This window comes from Centruroides sculpturatus, unplaced genomic scaffold, assembly GCF_000671375.1.
Source record: "Centruroides sculpturatus isolate CEXI.00-Female unplaced genomic scaffold, Cexi_2.0 scaffold828, whole genome shotgun sequence".
Lineage (NCBI taxonomy): Eukaryota > Metazoa > Arthropoda > Arachnida > Scorpiones > Buthidae > Centruroides > Centruroides sculpturatus.
Genome location: NW_019385075.1, coordinates 275,079 through 292,998, shown reverse-complemented (window position 1 = coordinate 292,998; position 17,920 = coordinate 275,079). Strand labels below are relative to the sequence as shown.

The 17,920-nt window shown below is 32.7% G+C and overlaps 1 pseudogene; it reads left to right on the top strand.

The window, feature by feature from the left end:
- The first annotated feature begins 3,080 nt into the window (after window positions 1-3,080).
- LOC111634288 lies at window positions 3,081-5,578 on the top strand (annotated as a pseudogene).
- Window positions 5,579-17,920: the final 12,342 nt, after the last annotated feature.

Here is a 17,920-nt window from a genome sequence, read left to right as displayed (position 1 = left end):
CAATTTTTTATTTTATTTAATATACCTGTATATTAAATAAAATAAAAAAATTGTTTTCTGTGAAACTCTGTAGCATTATCTGTAAAGCCAGTATAATAAGTCCTGATATTAGAAGATACGTACTGTACTTGTAGACGAAAATTTATATTTTAGACTGGAATTATTTGATGTTACTTTTCTTTCTCTAATCATTTGAATATTCTGATATTTTTAAATGATTAGAGTACGTTTCATTTGAATTCTAATTTGTGATGTAATAAGTTAATAATCGCAACTTTTAGTACTTTATACTAATATTTAATTATTTCGTAATATTTTAGTAACCGAAGGTAAGTTACAAGTCAAACTACTTTAAATTGTGGTATTTTATTTTATTATGTTGAACAGTTGGTGTAGTTTTTTCTAGTCGATTGTAAGAAGCAGCGGAAATTAATACAGTTCCATACAAGGTCACTGAGATAATCATCAATTTGTAAGCTATATCTGATTAGTAGTTTGTGAAGAAGAGATAGGTCTACTGCCACTCCTAAGAATAGGCCACATGCTATGTGTAATTTATAATTTTATATATTTTCTGTTATCCTGCAGATAAGTGCAATTTTGATTACAGTTATTTGTTGAATTTCTTCTCAATAAATAGAGCCAAGTATCTGAAGTAGTAAAAAGTTTTTCAAGGCATATTGTTTCTTTTCTGCACTTTGTCTAACGATTTTCAGATTCTCTGTTGTAAGTCAGTACTCCTATTTATATTTAGTTATAAAGCTGTTTATATTTTGAAGTATTTGAGAATGAAATAACTATTTTTACACTTATTCTAAGTAATGTAAAGTGTCCAGCCTACCGTTCTGAGGCACCCAGGATCGAATTCGCGTAAGCAATCTCAGGAATATTTCATTGTCTGTTTCTCTCCCGGAAATGTTGGCCCTGTCCTACGCCATCCATTAGGTATCACCATTGTGGGCCTGAACAAATCCACGATGAGCATGGAAAAAGGCCCTCTTAATGTCCGCAGGCAGTCAAAAATGAAAAAATCAATTAGTCTAATTTTTAGTTTAATTTTTTAATGTAAAATTGGTNTAATACTTAATACGTATTTTAAAATATTTTATATTTAAACTTATTTTTGTAAACTTCCTGGTATGTTTCAAGGAAATGTTAAAATTTGTCGCCATTAAAAATTATGTCATGTCAGCTGTAAATGTTATGCTACTTATTTTAATTACGTCTCACCAAAAACACTCGTATAAAAATTTAAATTAATATAATGTTATCGAAATTATATTCTTAAATTTCTTAGAATATTGATTTTTATGATCTTCCTCTATTTAATTTCTCTGAAAATATAAATAAAAATATCTAAATATGTGAATTTTCTTCTGAAAAGTCTTTATTTTAATATTACTTTTCCGATTGTTATAACTTAAAATATACTGTAAGGGATACATAGGGAAACTAACATTGGGAATAATATAGTGAAAAGTATGGCGATCGTTCAAATTTTGACCTAAAAATTTTCATATTTTTTGACGTTTTGACACGGCATAAATTCAAAAATTGAAAAAAATTTCAGCAACGAGTTGCGTAACTTTCCCAGCGAAAAACAATAACGGAATGCATAAAATTAAAATTGGTTGTGGCATCATCTGTTATGAGATTTTGTTAAAAATAACTTTTATATTATTAATTATTATAAAATGGCAAAAAGCTTAATTTTGATGGTCGAGATGAGTTTTACAAAAAAAAGAAAAACTTGTAAATGCTAATAACAAGCAAAACCTTCATTAAGTGCGTCTTCATTTGAGATATGACACGTGGTCCCGCAATCTCCCTGCTCCCTCGACGTTAATTAATAAAATTTAGTAGCATGAATGCCTCTTATACACAAGCTACCATGCAAAATTTCGATTCCTAAATATTACCATATTGTGAGATGTTAAACAAAATACACGCTAACACACGTGCATACTCACAAGCATACGCATGTATACACACATACAAACATACATATATGTTCATGGAATTTTTTCCTGTGCTTTTTTTATTTTTTTATTTTTTTTTTTGAGTTCAAGAGATCTCAAACGTGAAGATTTGAAAAACCCGGGTGGTTGTAAAATTTGGCACGATTTCAATTCCAATAGGCCTATGATGAATGTATACAATAATAAAAATGTCTTAACAAAACCAATATATATTATCTATAAAGAGAAAAATTATATCTTTAGCTGATAGAAATGGATAAGAAATTAAAAGTTAGAAATGACTTTTTAAAATAAAACTGTTTTAGTGTAAGAACAATGAAAGTTAAATTTAAAAAATATATTACTGTATATACTTTCATACCCAGTTTATTAGTAATGTTTACATAAAATTATCCAAAATTTTATTATAGCTATGAATTTATTATAGGTTGGATCATTTTCTTGCTGATTTAGTATTACGGTTTTAAAGCAAATATCTTGTTTCTTCAAAAAAGGTCCTTGCAAAAATGTGCAGTCTGCAAGTGATGTAAAACTGTACAAATTTTGCTGTTATAGCAATTCTGTGCCTGACATTTTCGCATCCCTCTCATCCAATTTGCTAGAAATCCACCAATTTTAGATTCACGTACCTCTTCGTAAATACCGACGACTTTTGTCTCGTATCTTTAAAAACAAACAATCTAAAGCCGAATCGATAATCATATCTTACAGAAAACCCAAAAAATAAAACCGAAATAACTAAAAACACTACAAAAACACTTCAAAACATACACGTACTAACTCAATTGGGCAATTTTGCCTACCAGACGATCGGAACGCTGCCCTATAGGGAACAGTTGCTTCTACAACGAAAACAGTGAGAGAGTAATAACAATAACAGCTTCCAAACTATATTATCTAGTAACCATGTATATATATTTAAAGATAAAGAAATGTCTCAATTCGATAAAAATTACTCTATTTAAGCTTTCATTATTATTTAAATTTTATATCGTAATTTACAGGTGGTCCTCGTCTAACAAGTATTCGTTATCCAAGTCTCCGTAGTTACACCACTTAAAAATTCCTCGCACTTACGAGGTTTCCACGACGGTTGGTAACTTCCTCTTGCACCACGTGATCTACGTACGCATCGATACATATCACCATATGCATTATTGCACATGTGTTTGGTTTCGGTTTCGGTTCTGTTGGTTTTTCTGTTTCGTATTCTGATTTTCTTATGGAAATTATGTCAACGAAGCTTAGCAAAACTGATAATGGAGTTCCTAAAAGGAAACGTGGTTCATAAGGTCTAGATGTTAAAATAAACATAATTAATCGTAAGAAGGAATGAGAACGTGTAATTAATATTTTTCGTGACTTTACATTCGTTTTTCGTATATCAAAACTCAGCAGTCTGTGAAAATAAAACACAACCAGGCCTTCTGAAATTCGGTTATAAATAATATTTATAAATAATTTATAATATTCAATTATATTAATAATGAATGTGTTACGTAGGTGTAAATATGGATAATAAAGATTTCTTTCACGTTTTTATTTCCTTTATTGAAGTTCGGACCAAATTAAAAATTTTTAATATGATTTTTTTATGAATGCATGATCCCCGCTTTGCGTAGATTCACTTAAAGTGGTAACTTTTTGGTCCTAGTTAGCCACGTTAAACGAGATCCCATGTAATTGAAAATTATTGAACTTTCTTCCTGTTCCTCGCCAGCTTATCAAAATATTTATTTATATTAATGTCTTAAGTTGAGGATGACAGATGCCTCAAGCGGTTAAGTCGACAACCTACCGCCTTGAGGGACCTGAGATCTGAATCCGAGCGGTCGAAAAATCCCAGTTGGTCTGCCTCGAATGTATAGGACCCGTCCTTTAGCACCGTCGGGAAGTCCAATAAAAGTAAGTCCACTGTGGGTCTAGCTGAACCCATGACGTGTTTGAAACAAAGGCCTTCCTATTGCTCTTAGAAAATCGAAACCCATAATGCATAAATAAAGTTTGAAAATGGTTCAAAATTGCAAAAAAATTTTAACTTAACTATAAAATAATTAAATATTTTTAAAAAGATTGAATTTTTAACATTCAATTGTTTTGAAAAGCCGCGCAATTAAAGAGATCGTAAAAACTAATTATACTGGAACACGAAACGTTAAGTTAATTGAATTTTAAATATCATAAACTGTATCATTCAAATTAGTTGAAATTTTATAGCAATTAAACGTTACTAACATTTCTGTTTTATTTTTTTACCAATCACAAAACAAAGTTTTTCAATACATCGCATATTATTAGGATAATATTGTATTAAACAATTTAAAATTATACATATATTTATTCAATATTTTAAATGCTTATATACAAGTATATGCATATATATACTTATCTGAATATGTCTAATATTTTTCAGCACATCCTTCCCGAAATGAAGTCGTCTAATTTAACTGAATCTCATTTAAGTAATTATGGCTTTGAAGCTATTATCAATAACGAAGACATGAAAACATTCTTCGAAAGACACTGGCATTATTCCATCTACGTATCATTCATATATCTGTTGACAGTCTATTTCCTAAGAGAGTACATGAAGTTCAGACCCGCCTACGATCTCAGACGTACATGTATAATTTGGAACGGATTTCTTGCAATTTATAGTATAGTTTCTGTGTTAAGATGTTTGCCCGCAGTTTATTATATTGTCAAACGTTACTCCTTCTATCAAATAGTCTGCGATAAATCTCTAATAGAACTGAGACCCGAAACTATATTCTGGATTATGCTTTTTTCACTTTCAAAAGTTTGGGAATTGGGAGATACCTTGTTGATAGTGTTAAGAAAAAGGAAACTGATGTTTTTGCATTGGTATCATCACGTGGCTACTCTAATTGCAATATGGTATACCAGATCTAAAGAGGGTTCTTTTGGAATTTGTTTTGGCTATTTAAATCTCGTAGTTCATTCATTTATGTATTCTTATTTCGCTTTAAAGTATTTGAATGTAAAGATTCCTGTTAAAATTGCCATGTTTATTACAGCTATACAAACATTGCAGATGTTATTTGGAGTCTTGCTCTCGTTTTGGGTCTATTGGCTGCTCATCAATGGTTACAAATGTGATACTTCTAAAGACAATCTTGAATTCATGTTTGTAATGTATGTATCGTATCTATTTTTATTCAGTTATTTATTCTATAATTCTTACATAAAAAATAATCGAAAAGAAAAGAAAACAGAATAAACAGATTAGAAGTGATAGAATAAATACTTTTACCTGATATATCGAATTGAATTGAAATAGGTTATACCATATTGCAATAACAGTATTAGGTCATTTTTAAGGGAGTTTGTTTAAATTTATATTATAAAATATGTTTATAATGATCAACATTTATTGTTTTTATTCCTTCTAAATAGTCACTAAAATTACATTGTCATTGTACGGAGATAATAGACCGAATGTATAAAAAGTATTGTTGTTCCTTCGTATATTTATAATGTTAGCTGGAAGAAATACGTTTTTTATGTTTACATCGATACAAATGATCTGTTAGTTAACTTCCATACACGTTTTTACGAGTATCTTAACTAAACTTATAATATATACTGTATACTTAATATATATATAACAGTTGTTTTAATTATACTTTTAAATATTATTCTCGTTTTATATTTTTATAAAATTAAAGAATAAACGCTTCGAAAATAAAGCATAAAATGAAAACTGTAGATCTGTGTGTTTTTTCATTATTTTAAAATTGCAAGTAATCCCAACGTTTCCTGCACAAAAAATAAAAACAAACATTAAGTTCTGTTCTGTGTATTGAATTAGCGCTGGTTCGTTCAATACACAGAACAGATTAAAAGAACTCTGGCTGGTGTGGAAACCCGGTACGAAGATATTGCAGAAATTGGAATATTTATAGTGCTTGAGGAACAGCTGTTTCATGAACTTAAACTAAAAGGATCCTTCTTTTCTTGAGACACGAGTTTTTTAAAGGATTCAATCAGACATGGGTAATTTTTGGACATGCGTTTTTTTTTTTACATTAGTCTGCGTGTCGTGTATTGGCAAACATAAACGAAATACAGTATTTTATATCCATTTTATTTTTGTTTTTTCCTGATTCCAGGTTCTTGAGCGAATTCTGCTGGGGATTTAGACCATGTCCGATCTCACAAAGACAAATTACAAATAGAAAGTACTAATAAGAACAATTAATTTAATACATTACCAATGAAATTCTAGAAAATCTTCTTTTAGGTATATCATAGTTGTATGAGGAAAGATCAAAAACCTTAATTCCCTTTCTGAAGAAGTAAACAACTAGGATTGAGTTCCGTTAAAATTACTTTAAATAAATCTTCACAAACTGTAGGAGCTGAAACAGAATAGTAATTTACATTATTTTTTCACTATAAAATAGATTTAATATAAACTCACGATTTAAAACATATAACAATTCCCGTTGCTGTATCGCATTAAATTAAATTAACCTTAAACATTATTGAATATTTATTACTTTTTTATAAATGTTCCTCACTCCGAAACGTGGATTACGTATTCAATAAAGTTTTTTATTATAATAACTAAATATAGAATGTTTGGTACATAAATCGCTGGACACAGGAAGACTTTAAGGTGATTTATTACTGATCTTCATGTAGGTGGAAAGCTACAGGTACTTAATATATCCTATTATTAATTTTCTTGTAATTAAACCTAATTATGACTAACTTTTTAGTGCACGTTGTGGGATTCCGTTTTATTCAGGTTTTACTGTACTAGATGCAAATACCATAGTTCCTAGCGAATTTAATGCATGATATATTGGTTTTAGTAGAAAATTTTTAAATACCCGATCTCCCTGTGATCTGGGTCTTTAATCAGTTTTAAGTCTAGAGAAATCTTATTCTTTATTTGTTCTTAATTAATGGTGGTTTCGTAAACAATTTATCGGTCAAATTTTATTTTATATTTTGTCTAGGCACTTCGATTATAAATCTAATCGTATGAAATTTAAACCTATTAAAGCTTATTAACTAAAATAATATTTGTAAGCAGGGCTGTGGAGTCGGAGTCGTCAAAAAATCCACCGACTCCGACTCCTTTTTACTTACCAACTTGTTATGTATATTAAACGGAAAAGTATTGGAATCGTGTCAAATTTGACCCTCCAAGTTTTTTTGCAAATCTGCACGATTGGAGACCTCCCGAACACCTCAAAAAGTCAATAAAAGGAAAAAAATTCGCGCGCGTGTGTGTTGGCGTCTAATTTGTTTAATTTCTTTATTTTCAGATAATAAAGTTTAAGAAACGAAATGTGGCACTGTGGCTTGCGTATAAAGGGGCATTAATACTATTAAATTTCGGTTCTTAGTTAAAGATCGACAGGCGAAGACATAAAAGTGGTCATGTGATGTGTCATATCTCTTAATGAATATTTTACTCGTTATTAGCGTTCAAAATTTAAAAAAATAAAATAAAATTTGTCTCTACCCTCAAAGTAAACTTTTTTGTCATTTTATAATAGTACAGTAAAACCCGTTAAGATGTTCTCGCCTAAGATGTTAGAACGTATATGGGGACATGATTTAAAATGTTCAACCACTTTGACGCTTAATAATTAACTCCTGTGTTAAACCATCTGACTCCGATTCCAACCACTCTGACCACAGAAATTATTAGGCTTCAAACAGAGTGAACAAAATTATGCTCCACACACACAGTCTAACATCCACACATATAGAAAAAACCTCGAATCTTTTGCGTATCTCGAAATTTCAAGGTGTCCTGAGTCCAAAAATGTGAAACTTTGGAAAGGGAAATTTTTGATCGAGCGCTACACTTTCCCTCTGTTATAGGCCTATATAACAGCCGGAAAAGTAAAAGTTATCGAATACATATTTACATATTACTTAGAGGAGTTTTTAACTTTGGAATAAAAAGTTTCTACGTTATATCTTTATCAAACTCTATTTATTGAATCTTTTATTTTGAGGTCACGTGATGACATCAGAATTTCCGAGTCTCTTTCGGTAACAAGTCCGCTCCAGGTCGGAGTCGGTAGATTTTTACCCGATTCCACAGCCCTGTTTGTAAATTAATATTATTTGCAATTATTTACAACATTTCGATAATTTAATATGAATTTTTTATTCCAATAATTCCATTTAACTCTTAGTAGGCCTACTTATTAACTTTGTAATAAATGATAAACAATGAAAAATTCTACACGAGTTTATGAAGGGTCGTATATGAAGGGGGACTACAAAAGGAGGATTACTTAAGATAGACCTTTATGTAAACAATTTTTAAAGATTCAACTAGTGAAAGTGTTAATAGAATACGTTTAGACATTGTGCTTGCAGATGAGGTCCCATAATTTATTTATAGATTTTTTTGTTTTCGTGCAGCTATGAAGGCTGCAAAATTTTTGTAATTCGGAGTCTCAGACATTAATATATCAAACAAAATCCCACACTTATATCGAGAATGCAATAAACAATAAGTTTATACGTGAATACAAAACCGCTAATTACAAAGATTTCGTTTTTATTCCAGTGAAAATCGAAAAATTTTTATTAAGTGAAAATCAGTTGATAATCTTGCATAGAATGCTTCTCCAAAAATGCAACTATTGCATAAATAATTATTCACCGTCAGAAGCAGTCAGAATTTCTAAATTACTTAAGGTTATTATACTACGGTGACTATCGCCAACATTACAAAATTGTATTGTTGGCGATAGTCACCATAGACTCTACTTTTGTATGTTATCCAATTGAAAGATGCTGTACCACTTGCAAAACTCTTCTTTGGTTGGGATCATCATTACTGAGAGCACGGGCTCTTCTTGGAATGTCAATGGTTCAAAATTCCATGGGCACTGTTTTGAAATTCCTATCTCACAACCTCTTACCGCACAGATTTTTTTTAACTCTGGCGATACGTTTCCATTAACCTTTCTTGCTTTGTAGCGTTCCTCGAAGATGTCCGTGGTGTTCCAGAATGTTTCTTGTGGACATTCTTAACAGTGTGTGAGGTTTGCCGATTGGGGAGAAAGTGTCGCAACAGTCGAGCACTTTCTCCCCAATCGAGACACAAGGCACTACGCTCTGCCTTGTGTCGTCCTGAGCTTGTAGGCCTGGCTACGCTTTGCCTTGTGTTATCCTGGGCTTGTAGGCCTGGATTCGAGCCGTCGGTGGTCAATTTTTTATTATTATTTTTTAAATTGCTTTACTTGTCATTTGTAGTTACATAATTCAGATGTTTCAAGAACATATAATTTTTAATAGTAGTCTATAGTATATTTTTTTCACACACAAACCATTCATATATGTAAATGAGAAGGTTCCTTCAAATGTTTCTTCGCTCTACACCCGTTCGACCAATTGCTACGAAACTCGGCAGTTAGGTTCACATAGAGCTGACTCAGATAATGTCGAGCATCGCATTCCAAAATATCTATTGGATATTTGTAAATCAACTGATTTCTATCTTCATTCCATTTCCTAGTTTACACGTAGCGCCTTCTGTTGGCAGGAAATTTAACTAAAAAAACACAACACCTTAAGATGCTGAGAAATTTAATAAAAAACGTAACAAATGTTTTCAGCCAAACCTGTTGGCCATCATCAGGTTAAACAAATTCGAATGTAAACAAAATAGAACAAAAATTTAAATACAAATAAAATAACGAAGGAAATATACATATACATGCACTGCCGGCCCGAGCAAACTCAGCGCCCTAGGCAAATGACTTTGACTTCGCCCCAAGCGTATCTAATTTTTATTCAATATGCAGCACGCGATATCGCGATCGTGAGACTACGGCTCTACTTTCAGCTACTTTCAAAATGGCGACTCACGGGTCAACACGTGAGAAAGGATTGTGATCAAAAAACATTNTTGTGATTTATAAAATGAACAAGCAGATATATAAGTTGTCATGTTCAAAGAGTTAATGACATAAATATACGAAAACACAACATTAAAACACTCACCAATCGAAAAACGCCCGCTTCTTTGAGTGCGCCACACGTAATTAGGGTTATACCTGGTAGATGGTGCGCACCCACACAGGCCCGCTGGACTCCGAGCAAAAAATATCATTTTCGTCTGTAAATATCATGGACGTCCAATCATCTATTGCCCATTGTTGGTATTCTTGGGCAAACCCAAAACGCTCAAATTGGTTTGCCACTGTTAATGTCTGCTTTTGGGCCGCCCTCCTCTCAAACAAATTGAATTGTCGCAATCTATTAATAAAATAAATATATATATATTATTTTGCTTCTTACTATTTTACTACAAATGTTACATACTTTCTTTTCACAGTAGTCGTTGATACGTTCAATTCCAGCTCCCTTCGGAGTGTTGACGCCGTTTTGAAGGGTCTCGCCTGGCTGCAGGCTTGTAGGCGAGCGTCATCCTCTTCCGTCGTCCGTCGTTCTCGGCCCTTCGCTTTCCCCTGTGACACGGAACCCGTATCCCGGATATTTTTAATAATAGAATAATTTTACAATTCTCTAAACAGCTCGTGTGGACACATTCAACATATTTGCTATCTCTTCAAAACTTCTCCCCTCGTTATGGTATCGTATGATCAGCAGTCGTATCTTAATTTAAAATGAAAGGCCTCTCTCAATTAATGTTTGTCTAATTTAAGTAATTTGTAGGACGAAGAGGATCAGAAAACACAATGTACTGTAATTCCTTTTTTTTTCAGTTTGCAATCTGAGGACGAAATCCGGAAACGATACCTTCGGCATTCGGAACTTGCAGTTGAGTGTGTGGCTGTCGCTGGTGAGTTTTTCGTTACGTTAATTTATTTTTACATTAATTTTATTTTTACGTTAATTTACGTTATCTATTTCACTCTCTTACCGAAAAACATTTTATTTGCTGTATCCATGCGTTTATACGTCGTGTGGGCACAGACACTGAACGTGCCTGTTTTCCACCAGAGAAACCGAGTTGGTGGAGACTCCTGCTCGGTTGAGATTTTCTTCATGATTTTTTATGGAATAAGCTCCATAAAAAATCATGAAGAAGCTCCAAGCTTTTATGGAATAAGCTCCATAAAAAATCGATGAATTTATTATTAATAGCAAGATCAACAACAACAATGACGGCCTCATGCTGAAAATAGAACAGAAATGTTCCTCACGGATACATTTTTAGACATTGATAGTGAATTCAAGGAAGGACATTTGGTCACTAAGATGTGCGTAAAACCGACTCATAGCCCTCGTCCATTCCGTTTCAATCGAATGATCCTTACCAATACAAAATGGCTGCCTTCCGTGCCCTTGTTAGAAGGGCTTTTCTCTATTGCAGTAGTGTGGTGGATAGGCAAAAAGAAATCAATAGGATATTATATATCGCCAGAGCTCTAGGGTACAGAGCTGACTTACTAACGGCAGTTTTCCAGGATCACATAAAATTTCTACAGGAAAGCCATCATTGAAGGAGTAAAGTTGTTTATCCACTGAGAAAGATTTTCGACATATTAAAAATAAATATACACACTTTTTTAAATGTCTAATGAATATTTTTTAAATAATCAAAAGCTATACATTTTTCTGAACATGATTTCGAAAGAAGCCTTCTAATCAAAAGGTTAAACTATTGGAAACAATCTGAAGATATTTTAAACTAGAATTAAAAAAAATTATTTTAAATGGCATATTTAAGGGCAATACATCCTATTGTCGCCATTATTCCTTTCCTTTTCGCAAACTCTCCACTTTATTATTTACTGATTACGTTTTGCAAGTTCAGAGACAAAACACGAAGTGTATTGGTTTGTTATTATCCAATAAAACATCGGAAAATATCATTGAACACGATTTGTTAAAAGGTGTTAGCCACGCTGTCTTCTACTTGCTTAATTGGGCATTTTTGTCGGACACACCCTGCATAAAGCGTATTAGCAGTGAATCGTTACCGAACTATATCTAAATCGCGAATCACAGATAAGAAATATATCTAAGCAGCCAATCTGCCGGCACTACACATTAATGTCAAGTAACAGTTATAACTATTATAACGTTTAATTGTGCACTGTTTTTTATGACTTATTTGAAAAAACACAAATTAAAAATGAGTAAATACATTTATCAATGGTAAGAAAATATACACTGTATTCTTTACAGAAAATTACAGAAATGATAAAAATTAGACTGTATTCTTTACAGAAAAAGAAAAGAAAAACCGCACATGGAGGAGAGAGAGTCAGAACCTTGTCCACATGCCGACCCTGTCCACGACCTCATTCAATCTTTCAGGCATACTCGCCACAAGATTTTGACAGAGTATACCCTCACGAAGCTTTTCCCAACGACCACTGACGATTTCCCAGAGGTCGTTGGGAGTTGCTACCTGAATGGGGCCGCGGCAGAGCTCGGCCCAAACGTGTTCAATGGGATAGAGGTCTGCTTCCCTCCCCGGCCATCTCATGTCGATAATCTGTGGGTGCTCGTTGATCCAATGTCTACACACTCTGGCTGTGTGTACCGGGGAGCGGTCGTGCACGAAGAGAAAACGTTCTTCGCCATAGACGGCTCTCAGCGTCCGCAACAACACCTGTTCTAGGATCTTGCACGGCGTTGAGGTGACCGTCTATCGGATAGACTATATCTGGACCAACTGCCCGGGACCAGCAGGTCATCCATCCTCATACACCTGAAAACAGAAAAAGTCAATAAAGTTGTGATTTATAAAATGAACAAGCAGATATATAAGTTGTCATGTTCAAAGAGTTAATGACATAAATATACGAAAACACAACATTAAAACACTCACCAATCGAAAAACGCCCGCTTCTTTGAGTGCGCCACACGTAATTAGGGTTATACCTGGTAGATGGTGCGCACCCACACAGGCCCGCTGGACTCCGAGCAAAAAATATCATTTTCGTCTGTAAATATCATGGACGTCCAATCATCTATTGCCCATTGTTGGTATTCTTGGGCAAACCCAAAACGCTCAAATTGGTTTGCCACTGTTAATGTCTGCTTTTGGGCCGCCCTCCTCTCAAACAAATTGAATTGTCGCAATCTATTAATAAAATAAATATATATATATTATTTTGCTTCTTACTATTTTACTACAAATGTTACATACTTTCTTTTCACAGTAGTCGTTGATACGTTCAATTCCAGCTCCCTTCGGAGTGTTGACGACGTTTTGAAGGGTCTCGCCTGGCTGCAGGCTTGTAGGCGAGCGTCATCCTCTTCCGTCGTCCGTCGTTCTCGGCCCTTCGCTTTCCCCTGTGACACGGAACCCGTATCCCGGATATTTTTAATAATAGAATAATTTTACAATTCTCTAAACAGCTCGTGTGGACACATTCAACATATTTGCTATCTCTTCAAAACTTCTCCCCTCGTTATGGTATCGTATGATCAGCAGTCGTATCTTAATTTAAAATGAAAGGCCTCTCTCAATTAATGTTTGTCTAATTTAAGTAATTTGTAGGACGAAGAGGATCAGAAAACACAATGTACTGTAATTCCTTTTTTTTTTCAGTTTGCAATCTGAGGACGAAATCCGGAAACGATACCTTCGGCATTCGGAACTTGCAGTTGAGTGTGTGGCTGTCGCTGGTGAGTTTTTCGTTACGTTAATTTATTTTTACATTAATTTTATTTTTACGTTAATTTACGTTATCTATTTCACTCTCTTACCGAAAAACATTTTATTTGCTGTATCCATGCGTTTATACGTCGTGTGGGCACAGACACTGAACGTGCCTGTTTTCCACCAGAGAAACCGAGTTGGTGGAGACTCCTGCTCGGTTGAGATTTTCTTCATGATTTTTTATGGAATAAGCTCCATAAAAAATCATGAAGAAGCTCCAAGCTTTTATGGAATAAGCTCCATAAAAAATCGATGAATTTATTATTAATAGCAAGATCAACAACAACAATGACGGCCTCATGCTGAAAATAGAACAGAAATGTTCCTCACGGATACATTTTTAGACATTGATAGTGAATTCAAGGAAGGACATTTGGTCACTAAGATGTGCGTAAAACCGACTCATAGCCCTCGTCCATTCCGTTTCAATCGAATGATCCTTACCAATACAAAATGGCTGCCTTCCGTGCCCTTGTTAGAAGGGCTTTTCTCTATTGCAGTAGTGTGGTGGATAGGCAAAAAGAAATCAATAGGATATTATATATCGCCAGAGCTCTAGGGTACAGAGCGGATAACAGCACTAACAGCAGCTACAAAATTAATTTAATAAAAAAAATAAATTAATAAATTAATAAAAAAAAATAATATTATTAATGTATTTCCCCCTTATAATAGACGATAATGTCTATTAAAATACATGAATAAAAAATAATAATAATTAAAAAATTATTTCCAAAATGTTTTTTGATTTTCATAAAATTTACAAATATTTTGTTTATTAAAAACAAACTGAATCGTGTTTTGAAAGTCTTTACTTCATATGCCTACATATTTGTACAAAATACATTCTATTTTCTAAAATACATTTCGATTTTATATACACGTATACGTATGTCTAAATGTCTTGCATATTTATCAGCAATATCAGTGCATTTTATTAAAAACATTTACAATTTTATTTATACATTTTTCATCTCAAATAATTGTAATTCGATGTCTAATTATATAATTATTAGGCAAAATTACTAGACATAGTGACGTGTTCAACAAAAAATTATGGAAACTCTATTATTATTATATAAACGATTAAATATATATATGATTAAATTTCTTCAAAGTGTTTTCTATAGTAATAATGCTACTTCATTATGAAATTGCGAAATTCTGATATTAAAACCATATTTATATATGGTAGGAAATAGTTTCATTAATGACTGCCGTGTTTTCAGTAACTGATGAAATTTAGAAGTGCAGCTCTTCTGGCCGAGTACACCGGTAAGCTGAATTAAAGTTGAAAAAACTGAATAAAATCCACTTATTACCTGTAAATTTACAAATGCTTAATTATACAGAAAAAAACGTAATTATTTATAATTAATAGTATTTGAAAACTAGAATTATTATAATATTACTCATTCTGCCCTATGGGCAATTATAGGGCCTCACGTCACTGGCCTCAATGAACAGGCCAGATAGCGAGGGACGAGGCAATAAATCTCCGGTCGTGAAAAATTATTAGGGTTTTTCGCCCGAGTTCACTAACGCCGTGACAATAATTGCCTCGGCCACCCATTCGGCTTATTAATAATAATAATACTGTATATAATTTGTCATAATACAAATATACTTTATGTGTTGTTATACTTATATATGTTACCGCTAAAGCTCGAAAGTCGTTAATGTGTACATTGCCTAGCTAATCTGCAGATTAACTCGGGTGATCCGTTAAAGTTGTGAAAATTGTTCCATTTCTCAAATTACCTAGATAATGTGCAGAGTATCTAGGTAATCCGAAAATAAGATCTTTGCCACAAATAAATGTACCACAAATAGGTGTGCTTGTCGCAAAAATCAATTGGTATGAAATTCAAAGTGTCACCGATCTTTAGACTGCACTAATAAGTAAGCACAATTGGATAATGTTATTTATGGTGAGTAAAATGGCGGCTCGTCTCTGATTCCAGCAAAGAGAAGAAAGGAAACAATGGGGACGCACGTTCAAACCTAACCTATTCTAATAATTTGGTTGGTAATAATTATGGTAATTTATTAGAATAGGTTAGGTTAGGTTAGAACGTGCGTCCCCACTGTTTCCTTTCTTCTGTTTGCTGGAATCAGAGACGAGCCGCCATTTTACTCACCATAGGTAACATTAACTGCACAATTACATCATGCGATCACCAGAAAAAGTATGATAACTTTATTATTTTTCGTCTCCGGTCCAAAAGTAGGGTATCGTTGAAGTCGTCTCGGTCCCCTCAGTTCAGATAGATACTCAAAGTCTCGAAATTCCATAGGTGGTTATCTATATAATAATTTCCTTAATTGTATTAATATGTTAAATCGTTTGATTTTTTGTATGTTTTTTAATTGGTTGATGATTGATTCTATCAACTAATTTGTCGATTGTTTGATTGTATTAACTTGATTCTTTAGATATCGAAAATTAAATAAAGAACATTATGTTAATTTAAGCGTACAGAAACGTTGCTGTTCCAGCAAAGATCTTATTTTCACTTTACCGAGTGTTTAGTAGGTAATTTGCAGATTACCTAGATAATCTGTACATTACATAGATAATTTCAGAAATAGAACAATTTTAGCAACTTTAACGGATCACCCTAGTTAATCTGCAGATTAGCTAGGTAATGTACACATTAACGACTTTCGAGCTTTAGCGGTAACATATATAATAAGTTTAAGTATATTCATAACATATATTAGTATTATTAACTAAAAATAGTTATATATAAAATTTTCGTATAACGTTCTATAAATATTTGAAGAAGTTTTATTCATACCCGAATAACAAAGTTCTTTTTTACATAGAAGAATCCCCCGATCGATATTCCAAAAGACATTCCTCCAAATTTTTTCATGAATCCAATCATCTGAAATGAATTATTTAAATTAAATAATAATTAATCAAAATAATTGAATTTAAAAAATATAATACTTTGAATTTATACTCCAAGGAGAGTGGCTGTGAGTGGAATTTCCCAATTGAAATGAAATTATCATACAGCTGAAAGAAATTTTTAAAATTTTAAAATTTAATCAATGTTTTAAGTAAAATTTATTTAATCTTACTTAATACTTACAATCGATGTAAATGACGAAAGTGCCCGAGAAACTATAAATGATCCAATTAAAAGAATCAATGCAAACACAGATATAACTAAACGTAAAATTATATTTATCTTGGCGAAAAGAGCTCCATATAAGAAAAAACTAGATTCGTACACATAGTGTATATATGTTACGGGAGTAAGTGTACCCCATTTTTCGTTTACATCTTGAATAAGTTCCCACAATTCCAAGAGTTTCTCCATGAGATTTTGTAGAAACAATCTGGTTGCTTCGTTTGCACTTTTTAACTCTTTGGAGATTTCTATAAATCGTTTTGCAATTATTAGCGCAACGAATGAGATTACCAGTAACACGTAGCACATGTTTGAAAACGTATAAATAAGCCATATCTGAATGACTATTGTACAGAATAACACTGTTTTATCATCACGTATAACCTTGGCTATGGAAAAGTAACTGGCAAATGAAAATATTACTAAAAGTGACACAAGAAAAAATGAAAAAACTGTGAAGAAAATGAAAACATATCTTTCGCCTTTGTGGACAAAATCTTTTTCACTGTCGTATTTGCTCTTCAAATAATGGACAGACATTTTTCTTCTGCTCAGAATGCTAAACTGAAGAGCAACATAAACAGCAAGACCCAGAAAAACTATTTTGGCATAAAATGCTTCTTTTTCGAAAATGACGAATGTTTCCGAGCAAATAACATTTTCAGTAATTACCATCAGTATAAGTACTAATACCACAAACCAAAAAAGACACTCAATGATGCTCAAGTAAATTGTGAATAGTGTAGTTCCTTCAACCTTTGGCTTTCGACATTTGCAGGGTTTACAGAAATCCAATCCGAAAACTTCTCCAGCGGATAAAATCGGTTGAATCAACAAAAGTAAACAAGAATCTGTAGGATATAATTGCGTTGATTGAGACATCACGAAGAAAGTCTCTTATGTTCTATAACTGTGACTGCTTTCAAGGATATAACTCACTATAAATCAATGTTTATACGAATGACGACTGGTTTAGTTTGTCGAAGAAACTAAAATTGCAGCTGCTTTTCCAGAAAGAAATCTCAATCAGAAAATAGATTGGAGATTAACTTTCCAACTACCAAACCGTTTGTCTACTATGAAAACATTTGTTCAATATCTAAGATAGTAGACATATTTACCAATATTGATATTGACTCCTGTTATTTAAT